This window comes from Cervus canadensis, chromosome 4 (genome assembly GCF_019320065.1).
Source record: "Cervus canadensis isolate Bull #8, Minnesota chromosome 4, ASM1932006v1, whole genome shotgun sequence".
Classification (NCBI taxonomy): Eukaryota; Metazoa; Chordata; class Mammalia; order Artiodactyla; family Cervidae; genus Cervus; species Cervus canadensis.
In genome coordinates, this window is record NC_057389.1 from 43,275,906 (window position 1) to 43,289,788 (window position 13,883).

A 13,883-nucleotide genomic window follows, 5' to 3' on the forward strand; every position below is an offset into this window, starting at 1 on the left:
TCCCGCAGCTCAGCCTTAGCCACCAGACAACGCAAAATCTAAGACTGCCAAGCGTAGATCTCAACCAGAGAATCCAGGGACTTCCCTGGTGGTCCAGTGGCTAAGACTGCGTGCTCCCAATGAGGGGGCCTGAGTTTGATCCCTGGCTGAGGAAATAGATCCCACACGCTGCAACTAAAGATCCCGCATGTCAATGAAGACTGAAGATCCTATATGCCGCAGCTAAGACCCAGCACAGCCAAATACATAAACATTAAACAACAACAACAAAATCAAGAAAAGAGAATCTGTAAGGTATCAGAGGAGGAGGAGGAGGTCTGGGAAGACTTCCAGAGGGAGGGAGATGGCTCTTAAGCAGGGCCCTGGAGAGTAAGCATGACTGAACTGAGGGAGCAGGAGAGGCCTCTGGGCTGATAGGCGAGAGATCCGAGAGGGCAAAGGCCTGGCAGGAGGGTCGTGCAGGACACGTGCAGGGAGCAGAGGCTGCCAGAGTTCCAGAGCCCCTCAAGCTGGACCTGGGGGTCACTCAGGGTCTTGTCAACAGCCTCGCCCCAACGTGTACCCGTGTCTCCCACTCCCACTTGTGGAATTTCAGAACGCTGAGGAGGATGAGCCCTCAGATAACCCCCACCACAACCCCTGTTTGTTGAGTGGGACCAGGCGCATGGAGCGCTTCATCATTATCTCATTTTATAGATGAGAAAACAAGGCTCCAGGGGTTAAGTAACTTGCTTGCAGTCGAACAGCCAGGAAGAGGCAGAGCCAGATTGACTCAGGAGCCCAGAGCTCTGAGCTCCCCACTTCTACATTATACTGTCTCTCTGAGAGGCTGAGGAGCCCAACCCGGCCATCCCACAGATGGGTCAGCTGGGGTACAGAGAGGAGATCAGATCAGCCCACCATCACAAGAGTTCTTCAGCAGAATTGGGAATAGAACCAGGGAGCCTGGGTTCAGCCCAGGAGGTCCTTCCCAGTGGTCAGGGAGATCAACACAGTTGAGTGGAAAGAAATACCTCAACCTCTGAAGTCAGACAGTCCCTGTTTAAATACCTGGTTTCTATCACTAAGAGACCATTCACCTCCCTGTAACTCAGGTTCCTCTCTGTAAAATGGAGACAGTAACAGTAACACCTTCTGGATGATGACATTAGCATCATCAGCCTTCTTCATCCTCTCAGCTTCAGAAAGCACACCCTAGTTTCCACAACAGCCTTGCCCCTTCCTGACAAGTCCTTCCTACCTGACCTGTCCATGCCGTTTCCTAAAGATCCTGTTTCTGTAAGAGTCAGACCAAGATCCTCCTTTCTCAAAAGTTTGTTCTCAGAAGGAGGAGCCTTTTTTTTCTTCATGTTCCTCCACTCCCCGCCCCTGGACAGAACAGGCTCCTCTGTGTCCCTTTGGTGAGAGAAGCACCTGCCTCCCAGGCTGGCTGAGTAGATGTTATCATGGGCATGCGCTGACTCACCTTCATGACAGCTCAGCCCGCTGGGCAGAAAAGCAGTTCTGGGCGCCACAGTCTTCCAGGGGTAGAGACTCACTGGAGCTACCCTCGGCTGGGGCGGCAGGAAGACCAGGGGCCTCCACGCCACCTCCCCTGGGAGGAGGCGAAATTGTAGGAACTGGGCTCTGGAGTCAGGAGGTGCAAAACTGTCATCAGGTCATGGGAAAGCATCCTGTAGAAGAAGGGAGACAAAGTTGGGGTTTCTCAGAGAGAATTTAGACCCTTAGCGGAACTGACGGGATAGAGATCCATTCAATTCAAGGTCTTATCATAGTCAGTGCTGACTAGGGAGTAAAAGGGTTGTCTAGGGCAGCACTGAGCCCCCATGTGCTGGCATTATGGAAGCAAAGGCCAGACAGGGATGTTGGGAGGAGCTTTAGGTACCAGATGGTTGATGCAGGAGTCCATGGCTGTACAGATTGAGGGCTTTATGAAGCCTATGCCTCTTCTCCTCCCATTTTCTAGCGAGGCAACACAGTTGAGTGGAAAGAAATGCCTCAACCTTTGAAATCAGACAGTCCCTGTGTAACTATCTAGTTTCTACCACTAACAGACCCCTCACCTCTCTGTGACTCAGTTTCCTCTCTGTAAAATGGAGACAGTAACAAACGCAAGCGCTGTCGTGAGAGTTAAGTGAGCATGTATATAAAAGTCCTGGCAATAAGTGTGTTTCTCTTCCCATTTTACAGAAGGAGGGAACAGAGCCTGGAGCTGTGAGGTGACATAGCTGGCCAAGGTTAAGTGGCTGATGGGGCGGTTTGTTTGGAATGGGAACCAGGGTTCTTCCAGCACAGCGGGCTGTGTCCTACCTGCTTAGGTTTCATATACTGAGCACCTGCAAATGCCTGAGCTGAATGGCGTTCCACTGAGTGACCAGGTACAATTTTCCTCAATTCTACACATGGAGCTCAAATAATTACATTTCAATTGCTCAAGGTCTCAATGAAGAAGCAGCAAAATTGAGATTCCAGTTCAAGCCTGACTCTCAAGCCAAACTCTGGTTTAAGAGTTGGCCAACTACAGTCCACAGGCCTAAGCCTCCTCACTTCCTGTTTTTATAAATAAAGTTTTATTAGAACACGGTCATGTTCATTCGTTCACAGGTTGTCTGTGCCTGCTTTCATGGTACAGCAGTGGGGGAATCATCGACTTGCAAAGTCTAAAAACACTTACTATCTAAAAACACTTATAGCCAAAAAAATTTGCCTAGCCCTACTTGTCACCACCATTTCATAGTCTTTTCTTGAGAATTTAAAAGGAGAATCTGCTTAACACCAGTGCACACTTTTAGGCAGATCGGTAAGTACTTGACATGAATTCTGTGATAGAGACTGATTTACCACCTGTGTTCCTTCTACCTTTCCTTCATCTCTCCCTGAGCAGATCTTCTTAGTCAGTTTGGTGGGCTGAGTAAAACAAAGACAGAGGCTTGTGTCAAGCTCATTAACAATGCCCTGTAGGGAATTTCCTGGCGGTTTGGTGGTTAAGATTCTGCTGTTTCACTGTGCTTGGAAGCATGGCCAAAAATAAAAAATTAAAATATTGAAAAAAAAAAGTCCTGTGTTTGCATCTGTATAATGCAATATAATCAGGAGGTTTTAATTGTTTTATTTAAAATTTTTATTACTTAAAATGACTTAATTGTATTACTCCTTGATGAGTGTTTACAGTTTATTATTATATTTGAAGTAGTTATTTATTTGACTGCACCAGGTCTTAGTAGCAGCCTGTGGGATCTTCATTCTTCCTTGAGGCACATGGGCTCTTTAGAAGTAGCATTTGAACTCTTAGTTATGGCACGTGGGATCTAGTTCCCTAGGGACCAAACTTTGGTCCCCTGTATTGGAGCACAGAGTCCTAGTCACAGGAGGACTACCAGGAAAGTCCTAATAGTTTATTATTAATGCTTTTCATTATAACTGTTGTATCTTTTCTCCTTTTAAATACACGATCTCCACTGTGAACGTAAAATATCTCAGAACTACTTCCTTCCCCAAGCAAAGAAGTGGGATTTTTAGCCACAACAAGGGAGATAATAGATTTTGATACACTGGAATTAAAGAACAGATTCAATCCATGAATAAAAGATATGAATCTAAGCAGAAAGCGTACCAAACCAGGAGTCAAGAGATCTTGGTTCTAGACATGTGTGTTAGTCACTTAGTTGTGTCCGACTCTTTGCAACCCCTTGGATGGTAGCCCACCATGCTTCTCTGTCCATGGGATTCTCCAGGCAAGAATACTGGAGTGGGTTGCCATTTCCTTCTCCGTGGTTCTAGACATAGCTCCATCCAATCAGTTGGGTGATTTGGGTTTCTCATGAGCCCTCCTAAGCCTCAGCCTCCCTTTATAAAATGGGGCTATTGGACCAGATTACTGCTAATGGCTCTTCCTAATATGGCAGTGTGTCCCCATTTTAAAAACACATCAAAATAAAGTCTTTGAGGGCAGTTCTGCCTAAACTCAGAGGCTTCACACAGATGACCATGGATCCCTCAGTGGGTATTCTCTGTTCTGAACCTAGCAATTCATTTGGGAGTAGGGGACAGTCTCCACATACGAGGCACCTTCCCAGTCGTTTCTGGTTTTGTCACAGGATCCAGAACTCTTTTATCAGAAGAAAGGGTATTTAGGTCTTATGAGGGAGGAGTATCCCTGGCGGGGGGCAGTGGATCAGAAGACGCCAACAGCTGGAGGAGGGGGTAGCTGAAGGAAGCAGCGACTCTGTCCTGTCATCTCCCGTGTCCTCCGGATGGCTCTATCAGAGCACTGGGGAGCAGGACAGGACGGACATGTCATCGCTGTGAGGGGTGTGGGTGTCCCCACCTTCCTGCTAATCCCCTTTATGATTATCCTCTTGCTAAATAGGAACAAAACCTTTTTGGTTGTTTCTGTCATATCACTCTTCACAATTTGATAGGCAAAAAAAAAAAAAAAGACATTTCACTGTTACTTTAATTTGTATATATTTGATCAAGAAAAAGATCTGGGTTTTTTGTTATTTAGCTATTTGTAGTTTTACTTTGTAAATGGATTTTTGCAGCCTTTGCTTTAATTTTTTTTCCTATTAGCAATATTTGTCTTTCCTCTTTTGGTTTTTTGAGGTTACATACTTAATATGTGGGCTTCCTTGGTGACTCAGTTGGTAAAGAATCTGCCTGCAGTACAGGAGACCCAGGTTCGATCCCTTGGTCAGAAAGATCCCCTGGAGAAGGAAATGGCAACCTACTCCAGTATTCTTGCCTGGAAAATCCCATGGACAGAGGAACCTAGTGGGCTACAGTCCGTGGGGTTGCACGAATAGGACACGACTTAGCGACTAAAGCACCACCACTTAATATATGGGCTTCCCAAATGGCTCAGTGGTAAAGAATCTGCCTGCCAATGCAGGATGCACAGGTTCAATCCCTGGGTCAGGAAGATCCCCTGGAGAAGGGAATGGCAACCCACTCTAGTGTTCTTGCCTGGAAAATTCCATGGACAGAGGAGCCTAGTGGGCTACAGTCCACGGGGTTGCAAAGGGTCAGACATGACTGAGAATGAATGAACACATGCACTGAATGTGTAAATATATCTTTTGTTTTGTCAAGCTTTTACAGAATCAAACAAAACTCAGTGTAGCAAGAAAATGTTAATAGCCATTTTACTTCCTCTGTAATTATGAACTCCAGAGGAAGCCAGATAAATAACATTTGCTGGGTAACTGCTGTTAGTTTTCTGGATTTATACAAATTTATTTGAATATATATATGTATATCTATAATTTTTTTTTTATAAAAGTGGAAACCTGTTACATCTTTTAATCTGAAAATTGTTTTTAAAAATTCTGCATTGTAAAACTAAACTAGCCCTCTCTTGGATTCCTATGTCTCTTCTCTATTTCATAAACTCTTTTGAGATCCTCACTTCAAGAGTCAGGCAAGAATTGTTAGCCAGCATTACAGATTAGAGAAACTGAGACCCAGGGAGGAAGTATGACTTATACAGATCCTTCAACAACTCAATATTGGGACTGAGGCCCCCAGGATGAAATCCCCTGATTCTGGAGGCAGATGCCTTCTCTATGCCTTCAGTGAATCAGAACTTCTGTTCCTAAAGTCACCCTCCTGAGGGAGATAGGCTAGAGTTGGGGGTTAGAGAAAATGTAGATACTAAAAAAGTCCAAGATGGCAGAGAAATTCAAATTACCCCCGAGACTCTACTCGATTTTTAAAGTACTAGGTGACCTTGGGGGCCAGTGGTCAGCCCTCTCTGGGTTCCCTATGCTCAGAATGAAAGCTTTTGCCCAATCAGAGGATTTCAAACTGTGCTCTTTGGGGCACAGGGAGCCCCTACAAGTTACTGTTCCTCAAAAGTGAACACAGGGGTGGGAGGACATGTTCAGGGATGCTCATCACACACCGCTTGTGTTGCTGAGAAGTTGGAAGCAATTGCCAGTAGAGGATGGGCTACATGTGTCAGATCATGCATGTATTCATCTCTTCTTTCATTCATAGCTATTGAGTAATACATGCTAGGCCCTGTTTTAGACACTGGGAATCACCGGAGAAAAGGATAGACCAAGTCTCTGCCCTCTTAGAGATTATCTGAAAGACTGGACCACCCAGCCGTGAGCTGAACCCCAGTTAGGTGTAATGAGATGAGTCTTTATGTCCTAGCATAGATGGGTCCTCTGGCCGCAGGGCTGAATGGTAGAAATGGTACCCAAACCTGGGTAGGCTGATTCCTTTGATATGAATCCCTACCTCCTGTAGAATAAATCTGGATATCTGGCTACAGGTGGATAGATACATGAAAAGGTACTGAGGAGGGTTTGGGAGGTGAATCTCCAAATGATAGTGCTGCTTCCAGAAAGAAAGGGGAAGTAGTCCAGGACTGAGTGTTATAAAATAAGTTTATAAAATAAACTTGAGTCCAGAGAGAAGGGAAGGACAAAAAGAAACTTACAAGTTTCAGTCTCACAGAGTCCTTCACAATCTAACATGTTCAGGCTCTACGATCTACCCAAAGCTAGGAAGCATCTTGGAGATCAGAGATTTTGAATTAAATGAACAGATGACTATTATTACCTGGATCCAAGACCAAGCCAGCTTCATCACTGAGGCAGCACCCACTGTGTTCAGTGAGTGCAGCTCCAGCTGATTTCCCCTTAGGTATTATACTTAAAATCCCATCTTGGCACTGCTGGATGGGAACACCTCCCCCATAACTTATTTTATAAATGAGGAAACTAAGGCCAGACATTTCTTTTTCTTTTTAAAAAATGTATTGAGGTAAATTAATATATAAAAAAAAAAAAACAAAGAAAAAAAATGTATTGAGGACTTCCCTAGTTGGCTCAGTGGTCAAGAATCTGCCTGTCAATGCGGGAGACATGGGTTTGATCCTGGATCGGGGAAGATCCCACATGCCACAGAGCAACTAAGCTCATGTGCCACAACTACCGAGCCTGTGCTCTAGAGTCCAGAAACTGCAGCTACTGAAGCCCGTGCACCCTAGAGTCTGTGTTCCACAATAAGAGAAGCCACCACAATGAGAAGCCTGCATATCACAACTAGAGAGGAGCCCCGCTGGCTGCAACTACAGCAAGGCCCGAGCAGCAACGAAGACCCAGGACAGCCAAAAATAAATAAATAAATACATTTTAAAAAATGTATTGAATACATTTGACCTATAACATTATGTAAGTTTAAGGTATACAACAGGTTAAATGATTTCTTTTTTTTTTTTTGCCAAAGACTCCATTAATGGTAGAGCCCAGATCACAAAGCAGGAAGCTGGCCTGCCCTGCCTCCAGATCATGGGCCCAACTTAGGGGGAGGGAGACGGTGGGATGGAGGGGGACGCCATCCTCTGGATTCCTACTGGAAGCTCCAATGATGAGTTCTAGTGTCCAGCACATGCTGAAAGGAAGCCTTGTCAACATGGAAAGAGATCAAGGTGGCCGGGGGGTGCTGAAACCTCCTGTCGGGTCCAGCATCTCTGAGGAGATAGGGACACTTGGAACGCTGCCCCCGCCCCCTCCTTGAGCTCTCTCCACTCGAATTCCGAGGGGCTTTGGAATCACTAGACTGTCTCCCGCTCCCAGGAAACCCCAGGCTTCAGTGGAGCCAGGCGACTGGCCATCCATCATCCTTATCTCCCAACTCTGGCGGCCCCAGGTCCCTGGCCTGGATGGGCCCAGGGGGCCAGGGGGGCGAGGGGGTGGGATGGGGGCAGGGAGGGCCTTGATAACAAGAAAAGCAGCTGTTCCCTGGGGGAACTTCAAAGTGCCCACAGCTGAAATTTATGGGCAGAGTTGTTCACATTAGGGGCCAGACGGCCATTCGTCCCACAAATATTTATTGAGCACCTACTGTGTGCCAGGCACTGGGCTGGGGAAATCTTATGGGCCCAAAGAGATTTTGCTGTTTGTTAACATGTCTACCTCAGTGGACTAAGTCTGATGAATGAATCGGTTAGTCCATTCATTAAGTATTTATTAAGCACCCATTGTGTGCTGGGGGCTTGCTGGAAATGTTAAATGAATATACCCCCTTCTGTCGCCAGGGTCTGAGATGCACTAATTCAGTGGTCCAGAGCTTCAGAGTCAGGCAGATGGGCAAGTTACTAAACCCTCCTGGGTCTGAATTTTCTTAGCTGTAAAACTGGGGTAATAACTGCACCGGTCCTGTAGGGTTTGGGAGAGGAGGAACTGAAACAAACAAAAAACTGCGGGTCAGAATCTCCACCCGAGCCTGGTAGATGGTCGTCTTGCACCGAAGGCGGCTATTTTTGTGCCTATTGCACACGTCAAGCCGCATCATTTGTTTATCATGTGTGTGTTGAGTGACTGTTGTGTGCTCAGCTCTTGCTAGTTGGGCAACTGGCATGTGGGTTTGGGAGGGTTTGCCAGAGTCCCTACTTCCCTCCTCAGGACTCTCCTTGGCTGAGCCTTTGAGGTGTTAAAGAGGAGCTTCTGCACGGGGCCCTGAAGAGGCCTTTGGACCCTCAAATCCCTTTCACTCCCAGACTCTAAGGGCCGTGATCTTCCTTCCTGGCAGCGTCATGGATGGGACCTCCCCACCCTCCAGGCGGCCCATGAGGAAGACCTTCCTTCAGCGGAGCTGAGGTCTGCCCTTTGGGGATTTCCCCGTTAGTGTCCCAGCTCTGTCCTCTGGGGCCTACCCCAAGTCTTTGAGCGTCCCTATTCTATAGGATTACTGGGGGGTGTATAAAATGAGATGAAGATGGTAAAGCACTTGGCACAACATCTGCACAATGAAATCTGTGACAAGGGGAAGGCTTGTCAACAATCAATAAAATAACAAACATCAACAATCACTAAAATAACGGTCGCTTCTGAGAATCAATAAAAGGAGGGGGTGGGGGAAGAGGAGGAGGAAGGAGAAGAAAGGGCACCAGAGCTGTACTTTCTGGGGTAGGAAGTGGCTCTTGGTTCTCAGAAAACTTGAGTTTGGCAAAGGAGAGCACATGTGATCCCCAAAGACGGTTCCCAGCTCAGAAAGTCTGTTGAACACAGAAAAGAAAGCACTTGGAGTCAGTGTCCTTGTCCACCCAGCGGGGGCAGTGTTTCCACTTCAACTCACAGAAGAGCAAGTGAGGCCCCTGGAGGAGACAGTTCCCAAGGCCAGGGGGCAGGGCGCACTGATCATTCCCAGAGCCCCGTCACTTCCCTCACTCCCTGCGAGGCAGCAGCAGAGGGAAGTCCCCATGGACAGTGCTGTGGGGTGAACTGTATCTACTCCCTAAAATTCATATGCTGAAATCCTATCTCCCAGCCCCTCAGAATATGACTTTAGGGGGTCACAAGGTCTTTACAGAGGTAGTAGAGTTAAAATGAGGTCCTTAGGGTAGGTCCTCATCCAATACAACTGGCACCCTTAAGAGGGGGGAAAGTTTGGACGTGGAGTGGTGGAAAGACAGAAGACAGGGAGAAGACTGCCATCCACGACGCAGGAGGGAGGCCTGGGACACATTCCCCCACAGCCCACAGAAGGAACCAACCCTGCCAACAGCTCGGGTTTGGACTGCCCAGCCTCCAGGACTGGGAGGACACATTTCTGTTGTTTAAGGCCCCCAGTCTGTGGCACCTTGTTACAGAAGCCCATAGAGGCATGTGGAGGGCTCCCCGGAACACGCTGAGGGCTTCCCTCCCTGTCCTGGAGGGGCAGCTTCTCTCCAGAATCCTGGGGTGTTGGTCAGAAACTACAAGGTGGGCCGAGCACTATCGGATCACCAGGCCAAGGCTTTTGCATTGATCTTCCTTCTTCTTATGGCTCCCTGAGAAGTGAAAACCCATTTTTCTGGGGCCTTGCTGGATTAACTTCTCCCACTGCTGTCCTCTGTGAAGACCCATCAGGCTTACTCTGGTTTCCCTGGGACTGGGGATTAGTCAGGGATTCTGGGAATTACCGAGCCAGCCGCATCCATTTCCTCCCTTCTATCATCTTTTTTCCCCTTCCTGCCTTCTTTCTTTGGCTCCCCTCCTCCTGGACTGTGCTCACTCCACTCCCACCCACACCCCACTGCGAGTCTGCTTCCTCCTGATTCCCCATCTTCTAGGACACCTCCACTTGTGACCCTCATCAGAGCAAGGGAGCTCAAGGTTGCTCTGGAGACAGAGACAGGAAAAGTCTAAACTCACTTCTTCGGAGCCGAGAAGAAATTATCCAGAGCTGGTTTCTCCTCCCACCTTCCAGGGAGCCTTGGTCTTGTCCCCGGCCTGGATACATTATTATATTTTGCCTTAATTGCATTAAAGCAAATGACTATGTCACCCTGTGGTTTCGATCAGGTCAGGGATCTGATAATCGATCCTGGCACAGTCTAGACGAGAGTCACTTTGAAGCTGTTTTTAGCAGGATGAGAACAAACAATTTTTCCAACGTGGTCCCATTAGGCAAATGGGTTGGTGGGTCATCTCTCTGGGAGGGAGCGTGCCCAGGCTCCAGGCGGCCTGCTGACTGATTCCTAGGCCCTCCCCGGGAGGAGAAAGGACGGCACCCCCTAAACAAAAGGAGCTTGAGGTAGAGATGCCACAGGCTTAGGCCTCCCAAGATGTGAAACCTGGTCCAGGTGCCTCTTCCAGCAAGCCAATCCTGACTGATACCATCTGGCTCAGGGTGGGAAGGTAGCATAGTGAGGTGTGAGATGGTTGGGTGGAGAGACGGAAGAAAATGGAATTCATACAGGGCACTGCTAGAGGTGGAATCACATCCTGCAAAATTATTCTCTCTTCTGCTTTCTTTCAATCCTTTGGATTTCATCAAGAGGAAAGTCTCAGTGTGGTCTAGTGTTAATGTTAATCGCTCAGTGGTGTCCAACTCTTTGTGAATCCATGGACTACAGCCCGCCAGGCTCCTCTGTCCTTGGGATTCTCCAGGAAAGAACACTGGAGTGGGTAGCCAATCCCTTCCCCAGGGGATCTTCCTGACCCGGGGATTGAACACGGGTCTCCTGCATTGCAGGTGGATTCTTTACCATCTGAGCCACCAGGGAAGCCCTCAGTGTGATCTAGCCTGTCTCTAATGTGGTTCTAAGGTATACGATCTCCCCTTTCCACAAGGAGAGCAGGCCTTGGGTTCTGTAGGGTGCTAAGATCTGGCTAGATCTCAATAACACTGTTTTGTTTCAGTTTTATTTATTTCCTATAGTCTCTTTCCCTGGTGACTTCCCTGGTGGCTTTCAGATAGTAAAGAATCTGTCTGCAATGCAGGAGACCCGGGTTGGATCCCTGGGTCAGGAAGATCCCCGGAGAAGGGAATAGCACCCTACTCCAGTATTCTTGCCTGGAGAATCCCATGGACAGAGGAACCTTCACTTCACAGTCTCTTTTAAGCAATACTGGTTTTCCCTTGACAGAAAGTGAGCCATTGTTTGGACACAGTAAGGTGAAAACCCTGAAGGTGGGTGCTAAAGGAGGACTTTGGGAGATAGTGTTGGGGGATCTCACACGTGGCACCCATGCCAGCTCCACACAGTTGCTGTGACTTCAGGCAGGTGGCTTGGCTCTCGGAACCTCGGCTTCTCAGGGTAAAATGGGTTGATGCTGTACTGCTGTGGGGCCGTAGTGAGGATTTCCTGAGATTGTATGCATGTAAAGCATCAGATGGTGCTTGGCACGGGGTCTGCCTGATGGCCTTGTTCCTTATACAAAGCCAGTTTCAGAGCCTTTGCTGGTCCTGCATCCCAAACTGACTTGGTTGAGTAGAAACTTGGAGCCCCTAACCATGCTCTGGCTGAGATCCCTGGCCATGGGCTTGGCCCATCCCCATACTGGGCCACATTTTCCCCACTGTCAACAGAGGCTCTGACCAAATGATTTTAAGATCCCTTGCTCTGGCATGGGAATATTTTGGAGTTACAAGGCCACAACAAAAGAATATCTGTTTTAACGAATATATCTTGTGTTCCTCCCTGCTTGCAGACTTGGCCATGGATCAGTGACATTGGCCTCACCTGGAAGCAGGTTGGAAATGCAGAGTCTCAGGCCTCATTCAGACCTCCTGAATCAGAATCTGCATTCTAAGAAGATGCCCAGTGCTGGAAAAGCACTGACTTATATCACCCAGCCTGAGATGAGAGTTTTAAACATTTTTACATCTTCAAATATATTTAGATTTCTCAGGGGTTTTAAAAAAACAATGAATATGTCAATTTCTCCCCCCGCAAAAAAATTTTCCCCCAGCTTTCAAAGCTGTTATGAAAATGTTAAATGAAATCAGGCCAGTTAGGATTTATGCAAATATGGTGAACAGTTTTTCCCAGAAAATTCTCCTTCTGAGTAGGTATGATCCCCCACTTTCCAGAGATTGGCCTCTTCCCTGCAAGCGTCTCCCTCATGCCCAATTCCTGGAGGGATGTTTGTGTGTGTGTGTGTGTGTGTGTGTGTGTGTGGTGTGACCGTGTCTTGTAGCTGATCCACTGAGCAGGGACTTCAGCCAAGTCAGCAAAACCAGGATGGAAAAAAACTAGATTCCTAAGGGCTTCAGGGTAAGCCTGGGGAGTTTGGGCAACCGTCCCTCAGATAAACCGAAGCAGCGTGCACTGTGGATTAGTCAGGCATCCTGGCTTTCCAGTTAGGCCCACCTCCTAGAGGGCTTCCTGCCTCACCCTCCAGCTGGGCGCCTCTGTTTCTCCTCATCTCCAAAACAAAAGCCCAAACCCCATCCCATCCACTTTGGAAATCTATCCCAAAGAAGCAATCTCATTGTGGGCAAAGATCTTGCTACAAGAATGCTCATCACGTGCTGTTGATAAGAGTAAGAAGCCAAAAGAAAAAAAAAAAAAATCCAAGTGTCTAAGAATAGGGGCCAGGGGTCACATCGTGATGTATTTCAATCCTCCAGGCTGTGCCTGGGAGTGGGTGAGCAGTTATAGGCAGGAGTCGGCAGGTCTGGACTTGAGGGATATTTTAAGAAGGTTATGCAGTCTCTTTAAGCCTCATTTTCCTCAGCTGTAAAATGGGGGTGATAATAAACCAGATTTGTTCTCTTATTTTGAGGATTAAATGAGGACACACGTAGAAAACATTTAACACACTGCCTGGAGTATAGTAAGCACTCCATTTATGGCGGTTTGCTGTGTGCTGGTTCAGATATAGACAAATGTTGGAGATGAATATTAATGACAAGAAGATACATATATGGGACAGTGGAGGTGGGGAAAAAAGCAGATTATAACTCAGCATGGTCCATCTTATAAGCATATCTGGTTTTTTTGTTGTTGTTTAGTAGCTGAGTCACGTCTGACTCTTTTTGTGACCCCATGGACTGTAGCCCCCCAGGATCCTCTGTAGGTGAGATTTCCCAGGCAAGAATACTGGAGTGGGTTGCCATTTCCTTCTCAGGGGATGTTCCCGACACACGGGTTGAACCCACACTTCCTGCTTACCAGGCAGATTCTTTATCATTTAGCTACCTGGGGAGCCAAAGCACATGTGTATATATTCACATTTAACCTGGTATGGAATTGATAAACATGAAATAGAGATGTGGTTGCTACAAGAACAGAAAATATCCAGCCCCCAGGTAACCCTTTATCATTTCTCAGGCTCTCTTCCATCATCTCTGCCTGAGAGTGGCAGGGGAAATCAGACTTGGATGGATCTTTGATAAGGACCATAACGAAAGGACAAAAATGGTACCAGTTGAGTGCTTTCTAGGAGCTAGGCACCTGCTAGGTGTACCACTAGTTCATTTATTCTTCACACCCACCTATGAAGCAGATACTATTTTCATTTTACAGACAAGGAAACTGAGTCACAGAGAGGCTGAGTCGCAATTTGTCCAAGGTCTCACAGCCAAAAAGAGATTAGAAGATAGTTTCAAACCCAGGCTCTTAATTACTATGCTATCCCACCTCCAGTCCTTTCATTGGC

At 47.3% G+C, this 13,883-nt stretch overlaps 1 long non-coding RNA gene across 1 annotated transcript in view; it reads right to left on the reverse strand.

Annotated features, from left to right (window-relative positions):
* Positions 1 to 1,612: 1,612 nt before the first annotated feature.
* The window catches only part of LOC122439189, an 87,388-nt gene continuing 75,117 nt past the window's right edge, over positions 1,613 to 13,883 (reverse strand). The window contains exons 3-4 of the long non-coding RNA XR_006268820.1: positions 2,842 to 2,907; positions 1,613 to 1,673 (exon numbers count right to left, since the gene is read on the reverse strand). This is a non-coding gene — a long non-coding RNA (uncharacterized LOC122439189). The remainder of the gene's footprint in view (positions 1,674 to 2,841; positions 2,908 to 13,883) is intronic.